The sequence below is a fragment of the Mixophyes fleayi genome, chromosome 6 (assembly GCF_038048845.1).
Source record: "Mixophyes fleayi isolate aMixFle1 chromosome 6, aMixFle1.hap1, whole genome shotgun sequence".
NCBI lineage: Eukaryota > Metazoa > Chordata > Amphibia > Anura > Limnodynastidae > Mixophyes > Mixophyes fleayi.
In genome coordinates, this window is record NC_134407.1 from 192,368,431 (window position 1) to 192,394,400 (window position 25,970).

Here is a 25,970-nt window from a genome sequence, read left to right on the forward strand (position 1 = left end):
CACTTATGTTTAATAATTAGTCCCACCAACCAGCCCTGACATTAAATAGTATTCATATTTATTAAAAAGTTATATTTCCCCCCAACCAGATCCAACAATAAATTAGTAGGAGGCAGGTCATTTCACCCATGCCTAATGTTGGTCCGAAGTAGTCAACTATAGGACCTGCTAGGGAAGCTACCCTAAGCCAGCCTGTCCCTGCTGATCGCTGCTAATATCTTCTGCAGGAATTTAAAGAATAAGTCCACGACTTTTTTTTATCGATCAGTTGTGCAAAATAGACTATTTATCAAACATAATCCCTATCCTATATATAACCTTTTGTTAGAAATACTGTCTAGCAGACACCTCTCTTGCAGGGTGTCAGTATTTATTGGGGGCAGTCCACTGGCTTCCACCATCATGTCAAATGCCAAAGGTCATCAGTTGAGAGTGAGCTAAGACAAGTGAGAATAGCTTTTTATCAAAGGTGGACTTAGCCTTTAGAGTGCAAATCATTTTGTCCAGCTTTTTTCCATGTTTACTCTGCAGACACCTTGAGTGGCTGTAACAATTACACAAATCATAATCTGTCCTTTTTTCTTACATGCTGCATCTAATCTGTTAAACTATTAATCATTTCATTTGTTCAATAACTTCCCAGTTTTGTCTTTGACTCGACTTCTTCAGATTTCCTTTGATCTTCCTTGTTCACTCACCTCAACATTCCAACTCAGGCATCAAATCAGAGCTCAGCACAGTTCAGGAAACAGAACTGAATGAGTCAATTAAATAACTGGTTTATAGAAATGCTGTCTCTGAACAAACATTAAGTACACAGATTTCTAGACAGGTTGGCACAGGTATGCCCAGCCACCACAATTAGTGTTACAATATGCACAGATAGGAATCTCGTAAAGCGCATATGGGAGATATAGGTCCATGATCCCTTAATGACATCACTGACCTTTCATCACTAAATGCCATATTCCGCTTTGTATCTTTAAATTCTTATCAAGTACGCCTTATATAACTGATTTAGTAAACTGCTATTTTGACTTAAATATATTCAGTCACAAATATCTTTCTCATGTGAGTGATGTATTCGTGGGGGTACATGTGCCCCATGTTGAGAAAGTGGTATAAAACATGGTTTGCTATTGTGTTTTGAATGGATATATAAAAACATTACATTTTAATTAAGCACCCTGCTATACTTATACTAATTAGCATTACATGACACTATTTGATACATGATCATATCTTAGTTGTCAGATTCGCTTAATGGATTTAAAAATGAGTTGGATGCCATTCAAATGAGGAATGCTACCACTAGTTCAAACTAATATATTATACAGAAAGGGAGGTTGATTTGGAGAAGTGATCCATGTGCTATATATGAATTAAGGAATTATTATTTTTCCCTGTAAGTTTATATTCATCTATTGTAGTGCAAGTATATATATATATATATATATATATACTACATATATTCTATTAGCAAATGTAGCTATCTAGTAAACAACCATACATAGACGTGTAGATTTATTATGCTTATTTAGGGACTAATTTACAGTTGGATGTAAGTCGAACTTTGGGCATAAAAAATCCGCCTTGCCATACAGTGTATGGCAAGGCGGCATGGCATTGCCATGCCAATGCCAATGTGTATGGCATTTTAGGTTATGAGTTATGAGTTTCCTATACCTGGAAAAGAGAATTGTTAGCAGCAAGTACAAGTACAACTGTTACATTATTGACCTCTCAAAGTCAATTAGGTTCTTTCATTCATGTTGCAACTCTGTTAGAAGAAATTGCATTGTTCTCTGATGTTTGTTGCTGTTTTTTTAATCCTATTAGACTACTTCAGTAAAAGAGGTCTTTAAAGAAGATTATGTAACTCAAAATACACACGTAAGACTTCATCTTTGTGGCTGTAGGCTTATACGTTTGGGATGCAAAATTGTGGCCTACTCTAAGTCAGGTCCTTTTTCCATAAACAAAAAAAAGCCTTTAAATATCTGTTTTTGACATATAGCTCATTCTTCGAAATTTGCCCCTGAGGCTCATCAGCTCTTTTGTGACATTCTGTACTTATTATTGTGCCCCCTTGTTTGGGTAGTTCATGGCTCTGCCTATCAAGGTGGTGGTGTCGGCAAAGTTTGGAAAAGTTCTGCAACCAAGTTTGGAAAGCAATGGGGTCGGCGCCAATGTGCTGAGCAAGGAAAACTGCCAAAATGATTGTATAATACAATCACCCCTCCTAGCAGCTGTGGGCTGCCTGCAGTGACACGCTATATTCTTGTCTCCGTCGGCTGAGAGGCAGACAGAGATCCTGCTCGGCGGCACTGACTGTGTATTAAACACAAGCAGAGCGGCCGAGCAACAGCCTCTGCCTTTTCTCTGCCGACAGGGACATGTATATATTGTGCCAGGGGCAAATGCAGGATTTGTAGAGGGGGGTTTCCACATCATGTCGCCAGTGGGCGTGACAAGCGTGTATGGGGGCGTGGCTATAATTTTAGACAGTGTTTGGCTGCTCTCCAACTCTTCCTATCCCCATAATATACATGGGCAATGCTGTGTGCACTACTGTTAGGTAGAGCCATGTGAAGCGGGGGCAGGGTTCAGCCATCTCAATTATACAGTGCCCCAGGCTTGGAGGGGGGTTTCCAGCCACTAGGGAAACCCTCCCTCTCGGTTTGCCTATGTGTGCGGCTACACAGAGGCCACACAGAGACAAAGGGGTTGGGGTACTAAATTGCCCCCCCCCCCTCCCAAGAGAAAATCTAGGTTCACCCCTGACAAGAAGAACAAAAAGACATCATGCACAAAAGTCAACATGCTGCGCACCATACCTACCATATGCTGTGGTTTATAAATTACCCTCACCACATATATAATAGGAAGCAGGTGTATATAATCACAGGAAATAAACCAAGAGGAGAACTCAACAAAATGAATTACTGTGGGCCTCATGAGTTGGAAGTACCCTATGCTGCGCATGTGGACGAAAACTGCTTAAGGGGAAGTCCCTATACAGACTATGGTGGATGTTATCAGCAAGGACTGTGTTAGTGTTTGAAATAAATATATTTAAAAATAAAAACAAAAGCCTGGACCTCCTCCCAAAAATACTATCAGCACTAGCTCTCTAACCTAGGCCGGTAGTGGCAATTATGGGTGGACGACTGGGCAATATAACAGGGAAACCTGGATGTAGGTGAGTAATAAAAAAGGTAAAAGAGGGTGTGTGGAGGGAGACTTTTTTTTATTTTAATAAAATAGTTTCTCATGGTGCCTGTGGTATACATTGCAGGATTTGTTCCTGGTGCACTAAAGGCACAGTGGGCCCTGATTGCCAGGACATATTGGTGCTTGTAGTTCTACAAGCGACAACATGCTCTGGCAGCCGTGGGCATTGCTGGAGCTTGTAGTTCTACAAACGACAAGATGCTCTGGCAGCCATGGGTAGTTTAGGGGTTTACTGGGAGTGGTAGTGCGCCAGCAAGAAAATACATTTATATAAATTAACTCTTTATTAGCCCACACACACTGCCCCATTGGGTTTAGGAAGAGCCAAAATGCATTCAAATCTGCATCAGGCCCTGTATATTCTTAATGCAGTTTTAGTTATAAAAGTATCCATAATACACTTCTACTTTATGAGTTAAAGCTGCCATTTTGCCTGTAATTCCTGCTGATATTAAGTATTTATTATTATTATTAATTTTTATTTATAGGGCGCCACTAGGTGTCCGTAGCGCCGTACAGGGACAAACGAAATTACAATACGAGGTGAGACAGCACAGTACAGTAAACAATAATCACAGTAACTCAGTGAGCTCAAAGCAAATAATACTCAGTGAGCTCAAAGTAAATAATACATTACCAGAGAAGGTGGCTTTAGTCTGGAGACTGTCTGGCTGTGGTAGCCATTGAGTAGCCAAATATGTATGTTAATAAGTAGTAGCATTAACACGAAGAAAGATGAGCAAATTAATTGTGTCTTTTGCAGTGCTTTTTTTGTCATAGAACTCGCAGAACTGAGTACCGGCACCTTTTTTCAATGGATTTTCCAAGTTTTAAAAGTAGCGTAGCAGGTCGGCGGCCAAATCGTTAAAACGGTGCATGCGGGCTGCTTGTGTGTTGAGTCCGATGCATGCGTACTTTGTCCGCGCTGGTTGTGATGACACTGTTCGGCTTGTGGCGCTACTCAGCTTGTGATTGATCGTGTGGTCGCGTGCTGAGAGCTTATTGTGGGTGGCGACCTTTATGTTTCGTTACACAACTGACGTGTGTACAGTGATTGACTAATACCACTTTCATTCTGCCGCCCCGGCAATATACCGGGTTGTTAACCCGGGATATTGCCGGGGCACAGGGCAGTATAGATAACAAGATTCCCGGGTCGGGCGGGTTCATACTGCACCTGCCCGACCCGGGTTTTAGAAAAAAGAAAGTGTTAAAAAAGATTTTAATTAAAAAAAAATACATAAGAAATGTTTACTTAACTTATTTTCAGCCAGCGGTGTCTCCGGTGCGTTGCCGGCTGTCAGGGGGACCTCTGGGTACTAAAATGACGTAATTTCTAGTCCATTAGAAATGACGTCATTTTAGTACCCAGAGGTCCCCCTGACAGCCGGCAACGCACCGGAGACACCGCTGGCTGAAAATAAGTTAAGTAAACATTTCTTATGTATTTTTTATTAATTAAAATCTTTTTTTTTTACCTCACAATTTTTTTTTTTACAGTATGAATGGTGAGACCCGGGAATTACACGGGTTGCACAATTCATACTGCAGGCGAGCGGGGTCCAACACGGGAATTACCCCTCGCAAAATCCCAGGTCTAAGTCCCGGGATTTTAGACCCAGGATTTTGTGGTTGGACTATTCATACTGCACCAAGACCTGGGTTTTTCAGTGTGCCTCTGCAAAAACCCGGGTTTTTGGTGCAGTATGAATGGGGTATAAGTGATGTTCCGGCACCCACAACTGACGTGCGTGGGTGTGTGTACAGTGATTGACTACGATGAGTTCCAGCACCTTTTTTCTTACATAAAAAGCACTGGTCTTTTGAATAAAAGCATTTTAGGTCGTAACAAAGTGAGGTGAATGTGCTTTGCTTAACATGACCATGTTCTTTAACGTCTACACCTCTTTTGTAAAGGGCATCTGCTAAGTTTTAGACAAAATGAGTAAATAGGAAAGATCAAGGTCAGATTTGCATAATTGGACCCAGTAGGGACACAAACGTTGGTGTCCTAATTCCAATCCAACATGACGTTTAAAGAGAACATTGTGTCGCTGAGCACACTATATTGACACTGTCTACCTTTCACATAAATCCTGTTCTCAGGTTAATCTCTCCTAATTTCAAAACATCAGTTAAACTTACATTAGTTAATTTTTTATGTTTTTTTTAATTTAATTTTTCCTTTGCTGATTATAGCAAAAATTCAGTCTCACCCCCTCCCCACACTTGCCCAATCACCGGCCCTCTGTGCCTAATGCTAAATTCAGCCGTGGGAAAGAGCTTATAAATTATCCTTATCTTTACTGACAGTTTGTATTGAAATTAATTTCTTTTCATTCTAAATACATAGAGAAAACCAAAAATTGATGAGCGGGGTTTCTATAGCAAGATTCAGCTATCTCAGACAGCAAGTTTTGGGGCGGTGAAGGGAAGATTAAATAGGAAATACTTATTTTGTTACTGCAAAAACCAAAGTCCATTCTTTCTAATTTGTCAGCACCTCTGATAATGAAAATGCTAGTGTTGAGCAATGGGTGAGAAGACCACTTATATGTTCTATATATGTCAGGTGGTCCTATCATTATAATAGATAAAATAGATATATACAACTCATAATGCAGTGGAACTTCCTGCAAGCAACACTATAGATTTTGCTGCAATGGGTTTAACTGGGTGGCTCAGAAATATAGATTCTACATTTAATGAGATGCCAGAAGCTTTTCCTTGCTCAAATAAACTTTTGTTGACGGGAAGACATTAAGCTTAAATTCTCCTTCCTATGTCAGGAACTAATGGAATAACAATTGATGAAGGACCATTGTTGATTGCCCCATGGAGCCCTCCAGTGGTTCCATTGTGAACATTGTTTAGTGGTAATCACAGATCAACTCTTAACACCCCAGATAACTTGCACCTTAAGCCTACAGTCCCTCCACACTCTGATCTCTACACTCTCGCTGCCAATAACTTGGGCAGCACTGTGGCTTAGTGGTTACCACATCTCACACCACTGGAGTCATTAAGTCAATTCCCAACCATGATCCGTTCCTTCCTTGAGTACGTAGAGCCGATTTATGTGCGGTAAATCGGCTCACGATGAGTGCCTTAATGAACCAGGGCCAGAGAGTGTTCTCTATGCTTGGTTAGCACTTCTGCCTCACAGCACTGGGGTCATGAGTTAGATTCCCAACCATGGCCTTATCTGTGTGCAGATTGTATGTTCTCCCTGTGTTTATGTGAGTTTCCTCCGGGTGCTCCGGTTTCCTACCACACTCCAACAACATACTAGTAGGTTAATTGGCTGCTATTAAATTGACCCTAGTCGGTGTGTATTAGGGAATTTATCCTGTAAGCTCTATTGGGGCAGAGACTGATGTGAGTTCTCTGTACAGCGCTGCGGAATTAGCAGCACTATATAAATTGATGGTTTATAAGTAGGGGTCACTTATTGAGAGCAGTACAAGACATTGGAGAGAAAGATAAATAAATCCCCAAAACACTATGGGGTATATTTACTAAGCGGCGGGTTTGAAAAAGTGGTGATGTTGCCTATGGCAACCAATCAGATTCTAGCTGTCATTTTGTAGAATGCACTAAATAAATGACAGCTAGAATCTAATTTGTTGCCATAGGCAACATCCCCACTTTTTCAAACCCGCCGCTTAGTAAATCTAGCCCTATGTGTGAAGGCAAATACGGAAAAGAAAGATGCACAGTTTCACTCTTTCCTACCATATTTACCTTTGATCCGCCACTTCACACCACCTCTATCAGGGCAGAACAAGGGTGCACATGTACAGTAATTATATTAATCATTACCATGTGTTGCGCTGCTCCCTCTCCTTTTCCGTGCTCTGAAATCCTCCGTCCTCTAAGGTCAGCTGTGCTACTTTTTTTGAGCAAAGCTGCATTTTATTAACATGGTTAATCTTGGCCAAACAATTTCATAAAGGTGACTTTCTGATATTTTTTTTTCATTTGCTTATAGATACTGATAAACTCTGCTTTGCAAATTTGAGCCCCACTTTCTCTTACATAACCACTCGTCCTATTGTACTATGATTTGAACATTGCTGTATACTGACAACAAAAAGCTACTGCTCCTTTGACAGAGGGGTAATTACACCTCTCAAAACTCATGTAGGAGACTATGCATTGCCTTTAACTGGAAGCAAATAAAATGAATAGGCTGTAAAAAAAAACAATCCCGCTATTATAGAGGATGGTGTATAGAGATATTTGCTAGACAAGGCTGTACACAAAAAATGCTTTTGGTATTAGCTAATGAAAACTGTACTACATATATATATGGCAACAAAACAAGTAGAATGTATGAAACAATCAATCAGAAGATGAGATGGAAAGCTGCCAATGAAGGAATGTCTTTATAACAACCAACTAACACTTATGAATGCAAGGAATAGAAAGATCAAACACAAAACAATTGGAAACAAGATTTCCTAGCCAGGACATGAAATAAGCAGACTATGAAATGGACAGAGATATATAACAAAATCAATTACTACTCATGTTTGTCCATAATTTCATTGGATAGAAAAGACCCAGCATATTTTCCACTAACAATTTCATTTTTTTTCCCCGTTTGGCAAGAGAGTGAAGAAACGTCTTTTCATATTTCTGTGATTGTTTACTGAAAGCCTGCAGCTGCCAATGTGGAAACACCAGAAAGTAATGGCAACATTATTAAAAATAGATGGCATTCTGTTTTTACTGTCAGGAAAGGAATTTATAATCTCCACATGTACGGCTCATTAATTCAGGATTTGCTAACTTATGATAGGGTCATTTACATAATTATTGAGCTCAAAATAAACTCCTCTGTATTGTGATGTCTATGTGCTATATCAATGTCTAATAATCACCCCATCAGATCTCGAGTCCTATAATTCTTCATTATTTTACTTACACACCTGTTCTTCTTTCTTTGTCTGGTTCTGCTGAACCATTCCACGACTGAGTGAATAAGATCTGTATTCCCACTCTGTCAAACTCTATCGACCCAATGAAGCCACCTTATTTCCACATTGAATCTCTTCATTCAGCTAGTATTTACATATTTCAATACATGCCAAAAATGTCCTTTGGTAGTCTGTTGTAGCAAATAAGGCAACTTTTTTACATCTGTGTTTGTGAGCGAAATAACATACTGTATATGAAATACCAGGCATCTTTATGTTTAACTAAATCTGGTATCTCCTTTAGAAAACACAACTATTACTTAGGAGGGTAGTGCTTCTTGTTTTGTAGAAATACAGTGCAAAGATAGAGCATGAAAGTTAACAGAAATAATGTTTACAGTCTGCGGATTGGTGGACCCTTACACAGACAGGTCCAGGGGTATCACAGAAATCTAACTGATAGGTCCAGGGATATCACAGAAAGCTAGCTGATAGGTCCAGGGATATCACAGAAAGCTAGCTGATAGGTCCAGGGGTATCACAGAAAGCTAGCTGATAGGTCCAGGGATATCACAGAAAGCTAGCTGATAGGTCCAGGGGTATCACAGAAAGCTAGCCGATAGGGCCAGGGATATCACAGAAAGCTAACTGATAGGTTCAGGGATATCACAGAAAGTCAGCTGATAGGTCCTGAGATATCACAGAAAGTCAACTGATAGGTCCAGGGATATCACAGAAAGCTAGCTGATAGGTCCAGGGATATCACAGAAAGCTAGCTGATAAGTCCAGGGATATCACAGAAAGCTAGCTGATAGGTCCAGGGATATCACAGAAAGCTAGCTGATAGGTCCAGGGATATCACAGAAAGCTAGCTGATAGGTCCAGGGATATCAGAGAAAGCTAGCTGATAGGTCCAGGGATATCACAGAAGGCTAGCTGATAGGTTTAGGGATATCACAGAAAGCTAGCTGATAGGTTTAGGGATATCACAGAAAGCTAGCTGATCGGTCCAGTGATATCACAGAAAGCTAGCTGATAGGTCCAGGGATATCACAGAAAACTAGCTGATAGGTCCAGGGATATCACAGAAGGCTAGCTGATAGGTCCAGGGATATCACAGAAAACTAGCTGATAGGTCCAGGGATATCACAGAAAACTAGCTGATAGGTCCAGGGATATCACAGAAAGCTAGCTGATAGGTCCAGGGATATCACAGAAAGCTAGCTGATAGGTCCAGGGATATCACAGAAAGCTAGCTGATAGGTCCAGGGATATCACAGAAAGCTAGCTGATAGGTCCAGTGATATCACAGAAAGCTAGCTGATAGGTCCAGGGATATCACAGAAAACTAGCTGATAGGTCCAGGGATATCACAGAAGGCTAGCTGATAGGTCCAGGGATATCACAGAAAACTAGCTGATAGGTCCAGGGATATCACAGACGGCTAGCTGATATGTATTGCTTTGCAATTTCATTTTTTGTCCTCCAATTAGTGATGGCAGATTTGTAGTTGGGATAGAACATGTCCTAGATCATCTTTAAATTTCAGTGTACAAATAAGCTATCAAGTATTTGTGTGCTACATGAAAAACAGACAATATTTAATTTATGTGCAAAATAAAAAACTAATTTGCACCCCTTGCATTGTAACATGGTTTTGTCCAGGTGAAAACTTACTCATTTGTTTTCCTTACTTTCCTTAATGAATCAGGCCCCAAGTGTGTAGACTTACATCCTACAATAGCTTAGAGATGTGACTACACAGTGTTAGTAGTAACTGTTACAGTCACATTACCCTATTTGTACATAATATAATAATATCATGAAGTAGCATCTACACAAGAGAGAATAGTTTCTTGACAATGTGAAAGTTGCATTTTCCATATAAAATGTAATTGAATACAAACACTTCCACATCTGTTGTTGCTGTTCTGTTGTTTTCAAATGGAAGTCATCTTTCCAACAGTAGTCCAGCTGGAAATGTAAATTAAGTAATGAGAATAGATGGCTGCGACTTCATATAATTATAGCTATATAAAATATAATTTGATATAATATAGCTGCAATATAATGATTTAAGTGCTCTCAGCTGTGTGGCAAAAGTAGGGTGCCAAGCTGTTGAAAATACATTTTAAGCCCACTTGGCATCCCCTCCCAATATATGTTAAACTAGTTATGTATATTTGGTAATATCATATATGTATTTAATGTTTCACTATGCACCAATGTACCAAGTCCCCTAAAGGAACTACTATTACTTGGGTACTCAAGGTAACCCACCAGACTAATACTTTCATGGTCTTACACAGGAATGTTTGGGTTTCTTTGCAAACGGCCTGGTTTAGCTCCACCCACCAAGGAGGGGTGGAGTCTAACAAAGTTTCACTGCTTACACCCTGCTGGTTGTGGTTCTTTAGATGGGTACCAGGTAAGACTGACAGGAGAAGATGTTGTTAGCCGACAAGGAGGGACCAGAATAGGAATGGATACATGATATGAGGATTAGCTGAGAAGCATATAGCGTTGGATACCAGAATCTGCTGAATAGGAATGGATACATTATACCAGGTTTAGCTGAGAAACATTTAGCACTGGATACCAGGAACTGCTAAATAGGGACAGATACAGGATACCAGGATTAGCTGAGAAGCATATAGTGCTTGATATCATAATCTGCGGAATAGGGACAGATACAGGATACTGAGATGTCACAGGAGTCAAACAATCCAGCAGTATAGCAGGCTACAGGACATGAAGATCTGGCACCATATTGCCATAACCGGTGCCTTAAATAGTCTGGAGGAGGCAGTGTGAAAAATTATCAGTCTGGCGCGTGACATTAACGCACCCTGCTGGCATTAGACTTAAGCAAAGATGTTTTGTGTTGTTCAGACCATGATTTTTCCTAAAAAGACTGGAAATGGTTAATTCAGGAGGTGGTTCTAGATACCACGATAAAAACAGAGAAAAAATAAACCTGCTCTCTGTATTCCCATATTATATATGGTACCAGCTGCATGGCAATATAAATGTCTATACAAAATAAAAAGACAGTTGTTGTCAGCGCTTATCCTTAACACTGCATATATGTGTGTATCTGAAAACATGAGGTATTAGTTCATATTTTGATAAAAACATTTAAGCCTCCATCCCATCATCAAGGGCACCTCATTATATGCAGGACCTACACTGAGCTATAGATACCACTATACCAGGTGATCATCCTCCTTTGTATGGACAAATTAGACCATATTGTTTAGCATTGATGCCATCCAGACTCTCCAGAGCCAAACACTGCAGGGTGTCTGCTTCCTGATCGATGAGTGTCAGTAACTACCCCTCCAACAAGCAATCAAGTGGGTCAGTGCTATCTATCATCATTGAAGACACACCACCGAGGGAACCAGATTGGCTTTAAAAAGGAGCTTCTCCCCCGCCACAAGAGTTTTCTGCTCCGACAGTACTGGCTAGGGGTTATGGCTCCTGTTGGGTTGGTCAAGGAACCGACTTGTGATTGTGACTTTCAGACTCCACGGACTTTGTCAGTTTGTGTGCCTGCAAAAAGCATGGTGACATCGGACTTGGTCTTTGCCTTGATGGCAGAGGAGTGATGAGATTGTGGTGCAACAGCTGTATCAGCCCCCAGGCAGCAGTGGTTATAGTTCCTCTAAGATAGGGTTCTGTGTTAGGTACATTGCAGTGCACCATCTGGTACTTCTTAATTCAAAGTGCTATAATCTTTGACAGTGTGTTTACAATAAAAGTGCATTTGCATTACCAATCATCATCATCATCTATTTATATAGCGCCACTAATTCCGCAGCGCTGTGCAGAGAACTCATTCACATCAGTTCCTGCCCCATTGGCGCTTACAATCTAAATCCCCTAACACATACCCACAGACCGAGAGAGACTAAGGGCAATTTAATAGCAGCCAAATAACCTACCAGTATGAAGTGTTGGATGAAACCGGTGCACCTGGAGGAAAGCCACGCAAACACGGGGAGAACATACAAACTCCCCACAGATATGGCCATGGTATATATCAATATATATACTAATATACTTGCCTTAGTGATTTCGCACCCACAAGGAGTACCAGGTGTTTCTGGCTGGTGTATAAGTGTCATGATTGGAACCCGGAGCTTCTGCTTACTGCTGCTCTGCTGACTGAGCTATGCTGGCCATGTTCTAGCTCAGTTGTACTATTTCTGGGAGGTTCCAGTGTGCTCTAGTTCCACCCCCTGACTTTCTAAAAAAGCCTTGCTTGTTCCTGTCTCCTTGCTAGATGATTGTGCTCCTGCCAGTAATATAGTTCCTGTTGTTTTTGCTGCTTTTCTGCTTCCAATCAACCACTATTTGTGTACTGACCTCAAATTGTCTTTAAACTACGCCTCTGTGTGAATCCTTTGCCTTATTGCTTGACCGTGTACCAAACCCGGCTGCTGTAGACCATTATTATTATAATATTATCCCCGTGTGGCCAGCCTTCCTTCTTGTCCCTGGACTGCCACAATTCGCAATCAACCAATCAGTAGCAGCTAGATAGTCATCATCATCATCATCATCATTGAGTAACGTTACACCTCCCCTCCAGCTTCTGCAAAATATACACCTTCTAATCCATCCACATGTAAAAGTTTTTATGTGACCATTTCCTTACTGTACTCTGTTTATACATGCCTGGCCATGTTCTGCCTCTCCACGGGTAAGGACATGCAATAATACAATAATATAAAAAAATCTGGTTATGGAGTATGGAAATTTGTATTTTACACCAAAAAAATTCATGTATGTCCAACTATGAATGCGGCCCTACATTTTTAGCTTCCTCCCTTTTTCAGTGAGTCAGTAATTATATTCATAATGGGAGATACCATTATGAAAGAAGGTACAACAACAGGTGTTATAAAACATAGGGTTTAAGAAATTCCGCTAAAACCTTCATAGTTTTTGCTTGTGAGTGAAAAGTGAGTCATTTGATGAAAAGGGCATGCCCACTAAAACATTGCAAACAGTCTGTTATAATAGTTATATTTCAAGACCAATATTTATGAACTTAATTTAGAAAGTGCATTAGGGCAGAAATATATCAATCTTGTCCCCTCTGAACCTTATGATCTATTTGAATACAGTATTGAATTAATCCAAATGCAAAGCAACTTGAATCAAGGTATCCTTCAAGGATACAACAGACTGTTTCTGAATTGATTCTTGAGTACTGCTTTGTTACAATTAACACAAATGGCCCAGCAGTAACATATGGAACTGTAATCTTTGGCAGAATTGCTTTCTTTGCGCAATGTGCACATTCGTGATTCAGACAGAATTTTGGGTTCATAGTATATAATGGCCACAGAATTAAAGAATGTCCCAAAAGAACTCAGGACAGAGTTACCTCTTCAAAAAACAAAGCCCAAGTTTCTGGATGAACTTGGATCTATTCACCATTGGGGCAGAAAATTGATTATAGAGACTGGATGCTTCAAAAAGTCCAGAAAGATTTCCTGTTTCCATTAAACTTTTCTGACAAAGGAGCTTAGAGGTGATGAGTGCTGAACTAGCAGTAACTGGCAGAGAAGAAGGAGCCACTTAATTGAGAGACAGAGGCCTATAGAGTGTGGATGGCCTGAGACATATTTGATAAGCCAGAGAAGACTCTTCCTCAGGCCCTTAACAGAATGTAATGTTACAGAGAAACTCCCCATGATCAGAGTGACACCCCTGGTAGGTCTACCACATTATGTAGCAAGTTTAGGACGGTACATTCAAGAGGACTGGAAGACTTGGGTACATCCAACACCTAGGTCAGGAAATCCATGTCATAAAAAGTCACGAAGCAACCAAAATAAATGATCAAAAGCAACCAAAATAAAGGTTAAACATTTCTGTGGATAGATCAGAAGTATAATATAAGAAAACGCTAGTATATACTATAAAGGGATAATGATGCAGGTAAAGGACCATTGTATATGGATAAAATCGCTATCCAAATTTTCTCTTCACAAGAAACTCACACCAGCAACAAAGATGGCCATTGATTTGAGGAAATTTCAGTAAGTATGTACTGGCAGAAAGCTAGAAAGCAGCAGTTTGGGATGGGGAACATTCTTCATAAAAAGTATAAATTAAGCCTAGTCTGGAAACAGCAATGATATGTGAGTACATGACATTGAGAGATTTTTGTGTGATATCAGCAGACTGGAAAACTGCCACAATACAATCTCCTGCTTGATCCCATGAGAGGACAAGGACCAGTATAAATCTCTTGTACATTTAGATAGCTAATTGGCAAATTGGTTCCGAACACTTTAGCATCATTCCAGTCAACCAAAAAAGAAAGTTGATTATAAGTTATTCATTCTGCCTAAAATAACACAACATATATTTACTTCTATCACATCACTCACACTTTGGGATTGTGTCAAATGGTCTCCCACAGAATGGAGCTTGTGAGCAATTGAACTGACAGCTGCTGACTGTAACAATAGTGAACATACAATCAGAATTTACTGTAGGCTATAGCAGTGGATCCCAAATGTTCTCAGTTCGAGGCACCCTTAGGGTCTCCATATTCTTTTCAAGGCACCCCTAAGCCAAAATAATTACTAAGTAGTCAGCCACCTTGCTTTCCTGGCCACGGCACCCCTGTGAGATCGCTGCGGCACCCAGTTCGGGAACCACTGGGCTATAGTAAGCTCCATATTAACAATAGAGTATGCTCATTATTGCAATGTGATCAATAGCAGTGCTAGGTTTGCTTTTAATGCCTGTTAGATTCAGTGCTTTAAAGCAACAGGATCATGGTATTGATGGCCTGGTATGGAAATAAACGCTGTCTTGGTTTAAGCATGTGGTTACTTAAAGGTATTATATACATTTATTGTGGCGGTTAACACTTCTGCCTCACAGCACTGGGGTCATGAGTTCAATTCCCGACCATGGCCTTATCTGTGAGGAGTTTGTATGTTCTCCCTGTGTTTGCGTGGGTTTCCCAGGGTGCTCCGGTTTCCTCCCACACTCCAAAAAACATACTGGTAGGTTAATTGTCTGCTAACAAATTGACCCTAGTCTGTGTGTGCCTCTCTCTGTCTGTCTCTCTGTCTGTCTGTGTGTGTGTATGTTAGGGAATTTAGACTGTAAGCTCCAATGGGGCAGGGACTGATGTGAGTGAGTTCTCTGTACAGCGCTGCGGAATTAGTGGCGCTATATAAATAAATGATGATGATGATGATGAATTAAAGGGATATATGATAACATAATGACATTATGACAATGTATTATGGTGGCATGATGGTTCAACACACATATTATTATGGATACAAGATGATTGGGCGCTACAAAAATTTATTATAAAAAATGAAAGGTAAACAGATATATCTGGAAATGAGCTGCAGCTAGAAGATGGGAAAGCGACAACCCATAAAAATAATTACTAAGAACTAAGAAATCCAAAATAATAATAATAATAATATTTGCGCTGGGACTTAATATTATATTAATATTAATATTAATTTGTAAAGTATTATGACGGGACATATTATTATGGAACTGTATGTGGTGGGATAGGACTGCTATGCTGGACATGTAACAGCTTATGGTGTGCTTTCATATAGTGGTGGGAATAGAGATATACTATCCTGATGGACATAGGACTGTATATGATGAGCGTTTGACTATATGGTATCTTGGACAATTGGGTATTTCAATTTTGTAATTTTACGTACTTACTCACTACCATAGACTTGTACTATTATGCTCTTTTAACAACAATGTAACTGCTAAGTATTCACTGTTTTGATGCAATAAGTATTTCCTTTTCCATCATGCCTTGCATGCCAAGTGTTGTGTGCACTTTTTTTGATGTACCAAGCATTGTGCTATCACAGTACACTAAGCATATATCTATTGCTGTAGTGCTGAGTTACACACAAGGCACTAATTTAATCCTATCCTGGGCACTTGACTGGAAAACAACATTTTAAAACAACATAATCATCACCATTTATTTATATAGCGCCACTAATTCCGCAGCGCTGTACAGAGAACTCACTCACATCAGTCCCTGCCCCATTGGAGCTTACAGTCTAAATTCCCTAACATACAGACACATAGACAGAGAGACTAGGGTAAATTTTGATAGCAGCCAATTAACCTACTAGTATATTTTTTAAGTGTGGGAGGAAACCAGAGCACACAAACACACAAACACAGGGAGAACATACAAACTTCACACAGATAAGGCCATGGTCGGGAATTGAACTCATGACCCCAGTGCTGTGAGGCAGAAGTGCTAACCACTTAACCACCATGCTGTCCATAATAATTATTACAAATAATAGCAAGGAAAAGAATTTTAATTAAAAACCATGTATTGTCAATCTAAAATACAATGTGGCCACTTTATTAGATTTACCTGCACACCTGTTCGTTAATGCAAAAATCTAATCCGCCAATCATTTTATGCAATTCAATGCATAAAAGCATGGTCAAACGATTCTGTTGTTGTTCAGACACTAGAATGAGGAAGAAATGTGATTTAAGTGACTTTGACCCTGGAATGGTTGTTGGTGCCAGTTGGGGTGGTTTAACTATCTCAGAAACTGTTCATCTTCTGGGATTATCACACACAAAACAGTCTCTATAGTTTAAAAAGAACGGTGCACAAAAATGAAAAATATCCAGTGGGGAAGTTTTGTGGGGGAAACGTCTTGTTAATGAGAGAGGTCAGAAGACCATCTTTGAATACACACCTCTATGAGCCTTGAAGTAGATCGGCTACAGCAGCACAGTTGCTTAGTGGTTAGCACTTCTACCTCATAGCACTGGAATCATGAGTTCAGTTCCAGACCATGACCATATCTGTGTGGTGTTCATATGTTCTCTCCGTGTTCGTGTGGGCTTCCCCTCACATGCTAAAAAACCATGCTAGTAGGTTAATTGACTGCTAATAAATTGACCTTAGTATCTCTTGGTCTGTGTATGTTAGGGAATTTAGACTGTAAGCTCTAGTGGGGCAGGGACTGATGTTAGCTTGTAACTCTAAGTCAGTGTTTCCCAAACAAGTTAAATAATTATACCACCTGTAGATCTGTTACAATGTGTCAGTCAGTAATGAATACACCTGTGCTCCAGCAAAGTGATATGAAAAACAAGCACTGTTAAGGGTTTGGGAAAAACTCCCTCCCCTATTGTGTGGCCTATCAGAGACCCGGGGGTAAATGTATGAACGTGCGGGTTCTTCAACACCCGCGTGTTCGGCGATTAAATTTCAAGCGGCACTGCATTGTAAAGGGAATGCAGCGCCGCTTAAAATTTAATCGCCGAACATGCTGAACGCGCGGGTGTTGAAGAACCCGCACGTTCATACATTTACCCCCCGGTGTCACATGGGACGCGCACCACATGACAAGTGCCGTCCCATGTGTGAAAAGAAGCAGACAGCATGTGGATGAAAGAAGGTAAGTGTGTGTGTGTGTGTGTGTGTGTAGGGGGGGAGGGGGATGTCAATATAGTGTGTGTGTGGGTGTCATGGCAATATAGTGTGTGTGGGGGGGGGGGCATCATGTCAATGTAGTGTGTATGTGTGGGCGCAGTATGTTAATATATGAGTGTGTGGGCGTAGTATGAAAATATATGTGTGTGTGGGCGTGGTATGTCAATATAGTGTGTGTGTGAGGGGGGACAGTATTTTAATATAATTTGTGAGGGAAGGGGAGTCTTAATATAGTGTGGGAGGTAGGCTATTTAATGGTGGAGTGCAGGCGGGGGCTAATTAATTAATGGGTGCTATTTTATTTCTTGGGTGATGGTAGGGCTACTTAATTTAATAGTGGGCCCTATTAATTTAACGTGAGGTGACGGGACCCTTAATTTAATGCTGGTGTGGTTTGGCGCTATTAATTGAATGTGGGGCTGAGTTTTGGGAGGAGGGCTATCTATGAAATGTGAATGGATATGAATTATTTAATTCCGGGGATGTTTGTGGGAAATGGTTATATTAAATGTAAATACTATTAATTTATTGCTGGGGCTGTTTGGAGGGAAGGAAAAGGGTTTATATATTAAATGGAAATACGATTTAATGTCAGGCTGGTTGGAGGGAAATAGATCTATTTAGCAAATGTGAAAATTATTATTTTAATGTAGGGGATGGAGGGAGGCCTAACTATAAAATGTGGATGCTAATGACTTAACGCCAGGGCTGGTTGGAGTTTTCTAAATCTCATGTACCCATTTTTTTTTCACAAATAGGGCATCCAGCATTCCAGGATCCAGACAATCAGCTACTGAGCTAAAGACACCAGCAGCCACAAGTGTTGAAAGTGACAAGACAGGTAGGAGAGAGCAGGGCAGTCTGCCAACTGTCCTGAATCTGATGGGACAATGCCGAATTTGGTAGACTGTTTTCCCTAGTCAAGATTTGGTGTGACTACAAGGACAGTTGGCAGGTATGTCCCGCTTTACCCTGTACTGCTCGTAAAGGCAGAACTGTGTGAATCTAACACTACTGTACACGGTATTGCCTGTGTATTTGTCTAAAATTTGTCTAAAATGGTAACCATGTTATATCATTAAGTGCCCCAGGCCCCCCAAAGCCTTAATCCAGCTCTGGGCCAGGGTGTCAGATTGACACCTAGTGCTCTGCTCCTCCTCCCAGTACCACCCTTCATATTATTTGTTTTTGGTTAATCCTAAAACAAATAATAATATTAGTACATAGCAAAAACAAGCCCTTTTGCTGGCAAAAACATCAGGTTTTTAAAGCAAACAGGCTTTTTGCATTTTAATAAATTCCATTATTATCAGCCTCCAAACACTAAAATAGCCTCTTTATATATTGATAAATATATATTGTACCGAAAACCACCCTTTAAGGATGGGTGGCTACTTATGGGCCAGTGCTGTGTGCTTGCCCCCCAGGCTAAAGTCTGCCAGCCAGCCCCTGGTTGTGCATAACCTTAATTGAGAATTTTTTTAAATTAGTAAATTTGTTAGTTCTTCACGGAAATAAATCTGTACATCTCAGAAATAGTAAATGAATTATTAAAATTATATTTGTCTGTAAAACTTGCAAGCTTGCACCTAAACATCAACAACCTACGTTCACATCTATGTTCATAGACTGGATAGATATCAACTGAGATGACATTAATACCTGCCAGTTTGGGACATAATAGGCTCCACCCACAGCACAGCACCTCCTTTCCACCCTCTCTAACCCATGCCCACATGCTCAGGTTATACCTATTTCAGATAAAAACCCTTCCCATTCCCGGACAGGCCATTCTCCTTTTGTAATACAAAAAAATGGACTGCCCTAGGAATATCAAGTCTATTGGTAGTGCCTCATTTTTACTTTTAATACAATTTACTAACAGATGCACCAGTTTTATGTTTTAAAACTGTTTATCTTCCTGTGTAGAAAGACCAATGTTTACCTTCAATGAGAAAGTTTCTGCTACTGTACTTCTTCTAAAAGGGCATAAATTGGATTCTGGATTTTCTACCTGCATTACTCGGTTTCCATAAGCTTCCCTGAAAGGAGAAATTGAGATTGATCCTTTTTGGAGGTCAATACCTGACACGGATATGCACAGAGTCAAGCATTGTATCAACCTCACCAACCACAGGGACCACATTTCGACAAGCTTATTACGGACTTCAAAGGCCACATTGTTCTTCGGCAGACAGAAAATAAACATAAGCATGCAATAAAACAGGGACATTGAAGGGTATATGCAGTGCTATGGATAATACTACGCAAAAGAACACACATATCAGTGTATATCATTTATAGACTATATTCAACAGAACTGATTCTGTTTATAAAGCACTGCATATATATGTATGTATATATATATGTATGTATATATATATATATATATATATATATATATATATATATATATATATATATACAGGCCCGGCGCTCCCATTAGGCAAGGTTAGGGAATTGCCTAGGGCGCCGGGCTCTGCAGGGCGCCTCGAAATTAAAAAAAAATGACTATGATCATTTAAAACGGAAATCCACGGGGAGGAGAGAAGGGAAGGGGCTATGACTCTTACCTGCATGAAGCTGCTACTCTCTGCTCTGTCTCCTCCCCTCCGCTCACTGACAGTGACAGGCCGTGATGATGACATCATCATTTTTAAAAGGGGGGGGGCGCTGATTTTCACACTGTGCCTAGAGCGCCAAGGACCCTAGCACCGGTGCTGTATATATATATATATATATATATATATATATATATGTATGTATATGTATCATCATCACCACCATTTATTTCTATAGCGCCCCTGTTTCCGCAGCGCTGTACAGAGAACTCATTCACATCAGTCCCTGCCCCATTGGAGCTTACAGTCTAAATTCCCTAACATGCACACACACAGACACACAGAGAGAGACTAGGGTCAATTTTTAAAAGCAGCCAATTAACCTACTAGTATGTTTTTGGAGTGTGGAAAGAAACCGGAGCACCCGGAGGAAACCCACGCAAACACGGGGAGAACATAAAAACTCGTCACAGATAAGGCCATGGTCAGGATTTGAACTCTTGACCACAGCACTGTGAGGCAGAAGCGCTAACCACTATGTATGCATGCCCATATAATTGTGTGTATGTTGAGTTGGATGTATTGCAAAATGCATCAACTTCAAAAATAGTAATATTTGCATCAGGTGTTCAAATACATAACAATAGCTTAGAGATAACAGCGTGAGTAGTGTATGCTTAAGTGACATTACCCTATTTGTACATAATATAATAATGTAATGACGTGTTATATACATAAGAGAGTAATGTCTTGACTGTCATTAATACATGTAAAAGTCATTTTTACCATACAAAATGTAATGAAATGCAAACAACCCAACATCCATTTACTTTGAGACAGTATAAGTAGGCAAAATTGCATTCATTGAAGGTCATTTGCAAAGTGCACCCTCAGCACATTGTATCCACATCATTAATCTGCATTTGTGCATCGTGTGCTTTAATATATGGGTGCAGCGTTAAATTGCATTGCAAGATAGAGAGGATAATTTAGAGTGGAACTTAAGCTTAACTAAGGTGCATGCCCAATAAAATGTGTCTAGGGGCCTGATTCATTAAGGATCTTAACTTAAGAAACTTCTTATTTAAGTGTCCTGGACAAAACCATGTTACAATGCAAGAGGTGAAAATTAGTATTCTGTTTTGCACATAATTTAAATACTGACTCATGTAGCACACAAATATCAACTTTAAATTTCAGTGTACAGATAAGCTATCAAGTATTTGTGTGCTGCATGAAAAAACAGTCAGTATTTAACTTATGTGAAAAACAGAATACTAATTTGCACCCCTTGCATTGTAACATGGTTTTGTCCAAGAGACTTAAATAAGAAGCTTCTTAAGTTAAGATCCTTAATGAATCAGGCCCTAGATTATGAGACATTGAGTAGTTGAGTGGTTATGCTGTGCTGAATTGCCCTGTGACTTTTCCTGGCCAGAATTCTGGGTGCCAGAATAATATTAGAATAAGAAAAATGAATAAAGTACTTTTGTGAAACTACAAGTCCCAACAAGGTCGGTAATTAAGGGTAAAAAGAAAACACCAAAGGAAAAAGAACAAAACACAGACACACATTTTAAAGTATTTTAAATAACAAAAAAACTTCCCCAAAGCCCAAATTTACTTTTTTTTTGAACTGCTCGATGTCTCCAGCTGTTCACAAGTCTAGATATGGAGGCATTGTGGTATGCATACGCAATTAAGAAATGCATATATTTATGCCACAAAAATTGACATGTGTCCAACTCTAAATTAGACCGTATGGGCCTGATTCACCAAGAAACGCAAAACGAATGTATTGTGTTTGTTTTTTTTTAGAAACGTACATAAATCGGGCATACGCACCTCTGTATTCAACAAGAAGCGGATGTAAAGATAAGTATGTTGATGAATACGGGTCTAGGTGCGCTCTGCTCTAACAGATAACACACTGCAGGATACGTCCAATACATATATGGAATATAAAATCCCAAAAGAATGCACAGAAAAAAAAACAACTTGTCAATTAATGTCACCTGTTCATATTATAGTCATTAAAGACAGAACATTGAAAAATAAAAAAAGTTTATTTTTTTTCTTCCGTAAAATACATTCATGAGGATTTTATGAATGCCAACTGTATTTAAAATATATTTTAACAGTTGCTCTTGATTGGAATAATATGTTTTAGCATGCATACATGACCGTCATGACTGGTATTCTGCACTGAAAAACACGTACCTCTGAGATGGCCAAAGCTTGAATCGGCCATTGCTGTGTGGGCTCGAGCTTGGCAGTCCCTTACTGTACATTGTCAATGTACATACGCCCAATCCCCTCTCTCTGCCCTGAATCATAGGCTGTATTCTTTGCGCCCAAAGATGAATTGGACGTTGCTGCGTTTTCTGGCATATGGTTTATTGCTGGGCATGCGCAATGCGATCTTTGCGCGAAATACCCAACCTATCGGCATTTGCGTGCCTTAATGGATTAAGCCGTATGTGCTATAGAATTGCTAGAGTAGAATTGCCCTTTAGTTTTCAATAGACCATCACCTAGTCAAACCTTTGCTTAAATGTTCTAAAATACCAATGTTTAATGAAAGAATAGTAGGTTAATTTTATATGAAACAAAAACCATATTAATAATGCAGATATATTTTGCATTTAATATAAAATGAAGGTTATATTCATCTCTCTCTCTACCTCTCTCTCTCTCTGATATGTATATATCTGTCTACTTTAATAGCCATTAATATATTTGTGAATTGTTCACTGCATTTGCATATCCCATTGTTTTCCTCGCCCCCTTCACCTTTCCCCACTTTACCTTCTCCTTCTACTGCCTGACATATTTATTCATAGAGACAGTTTATATTTGCCTGGTTGTCTCTTCCTCTACTATAATACTCTTTTCTCCTTTGTTTCCTGTCTTCTCCGTGACCCGAGACAGCTTTCCCTGTGTCTCCTCTGGAGTTGAAAGTTAAAAGCTGCTCCGCTTGATCCTGAGAGTTTTATAACTTCTTTCATCTTGATAAAACATTCAGAAAATGGTCGCAACTAAAAGGCCAACCAGATGAAGCTGAGGAAAGCAACGTGCTTCAGGGCAAATGGTCATCAAAGATAATGCGCCCCGGAGCGCCACAAAATTTCTATTTCCATTTCCACTGTTGTCAAGGGCCGTTCTTCTAAAAACAAAGCGAAAAGTAATGGCATTAGTATGCTCACCGCCATTATATCTGTACTGCTTATAAGTGCAGTTCTTTATTTAGTATTTTAGCTTTGTTTCAGCTAACACACACACACACACACACACACACACACACACACACACACACGTTGATGTGAAGACCCCCAACAGCTGCAGTTAAGGATTCTTAATGCATAACCTATTTCGCAGCTCGATAGGGTATTAAGAGTGGGACACAAATGGGGTTTGCTTGCAACTCATAATACCCTATCAAGCTGCGGCACACTCCCACTTCTACACTTCTTACACGGACTTTGCATCTGACTCTGAATGAGGTCCACATGTGTCCAGCTCCCAGGGTAGCCTCTTTTATCACCTCCTAATCCCACCTTGGGAACTGTCTGCCCAGGCGAGTTGTAAAAGGTCTCGATTGGTGGGCTTCTCACACTACCCAGCCCCTTCCCCTACCTTCCCAGGTGTCTTCCCTCAGGTGACCCCTGCTGGGTCAGGCTCCTGGCTGTCTGTAGAGCTCACTAGTGGACAATAGGGAGCAAACAGAAATAATGATAGCTTAATTCACTCAACTCCTGACTGTTCCCTGTGCAGGTGTAATTTAACCACTGAAGTACTTTTCCAAGGAGATGTTATAGTTACATCACTGATATTTCCTGATAGCAACATGGCTAAAAAGTGCAGTTCAGGTATGGATTAGATTAAGGGGTTGTAACACCATACACGATGCCCGTTGCTGTACAAGTGTATGATTTATAGTTAAATATAAAGCACTGGACCCACCCTGATAAATATACATACACAAGTACATATGCACATGTACAAAAATGCAGACACACATAATGCACTCAGACACATAATATAGAGTCTATATTCACTTGCACTTCACACATAGCACTCCACACCGCCATCCTACAGTACCAGGGGCAGTATTAAAGAGGAAGCAAGCTGCTACATAAATCAACTAGTCTTTCAGCAACCCTTAATCTCAGTAAGAAAAGGGCTAAGAATAACAGAACCTCACCCGCCCTGCAGGTGTACCCGCTTCCCCAGCTGACAAATAGGTCAATCTGTCACTCATTTGAAGTTCAGTCACTGTAGAAAATGTGTGGAGGATTATAGAAAACCTCAAGTTTTCATTAAAGAGACAGCAATCCTATCAAATGAAAAATATTTCTAAGCAGGTTTAGAGCCTCATTTAGAATTTTGAGCAAATCTAGCTAGAGGGTGTAAATTTGCACCTGGACAAACAATGTTGCAATGCAAGCAGTACAAATGCAATTTTTTATGCTTCCGCCTATTGCATAAAAATCAGCTTTTTTTTTCTTTCCAACTTTAAATCTGTCCACAGATTCTAAATGTGCCCTCGCCCAGCAGCGCAATATGTTTTTGCCAAGTAAAAAGATTGCACCTTCTGGCTAGATTTACTGCTAACTCTACATCAGGCTGTATGTTTTCAAACACAATGTGAATAAAAATGTTAACTGCTTGAAAGTTTGTATTGGAAGCGATGATCCTGTCTAATCGGTAGAACTGAATTTCAGCTAGGTCAGACGACACTGTGGGTCTGATTCGTTAATAAACTTAAATGCCGATACGTGCTGCAGATTGCGTAACTTTGCTCTGCGCAGCCTCAGATAAGGTAGACTATATGCCTATAAAACCAAGTGTAATTCATCTTCGAACGCAAAGGGCACTTCGAGCGCGCGCACATCTGTCTGATTCAAGCTCTGGGCATCTCTCAGGTATGTGATTTTCAGCCGTTGCACTTGCACCTGCTACAGTTCTGGTGTAAGTGCCGAATGATAGTGATGACAGTTGCATATACATGCTAGAACATGTGTTTGCAATCAAGAGCAACTGTAAAAATGCATTTTATGTACTGTAGACATTAATAACATTAAGACAAATGTATTTCATGTAAAAAAAAGTAAAAAGAAAAAACAACAACATTTATTTATAACTATATTATTAACAGTTGTTAATGTGTTTTTTAATTTTTTTTAATCTGTGCATTTTGATCGCACTTTATATATACATATATATTGTGCAGTGTGCTGTGTCTGTCTGCATACAGCAAGTACCGTATAGGTAGAACGTATAATACATTGAATATAGGCGTACCAAATTGCTTTCACTTTGCGTTGCTTAATCAATCAGGCCCAGTGTGTTGATTTTTAAAGGAGAAAGCAACAGGCGTTGATGAGGTGTTTTTATTTAATTATATTTGATATGTAAAATGGACATTTTGGGTCTGATTCATAAAGGCACGCATACTAACCGCAATGTGGGTTTGTTTAATAACTAGGGGTGTGCACCGGCCACTTTTGGGGTTTTGGGTTTTGGGTTTTGGGTTCTGATTAGCTTGAGGTTTTGGGTTCTGATTTGTTTTGCCAAAACACCCCACGAAAGGTTTTGGTTCTGATTTTGGGTTTTGGGTTCTGATTTTTTTTAAAAAAAGAATAAAAAGTGCCAAAATCCATATTTTTTTGTTTTTTCACTCCTACACTATTATTAACCTCAATAACATTCATTTCCACTAATTTCTAGTCTATTCTGAACACCACACACCTCACA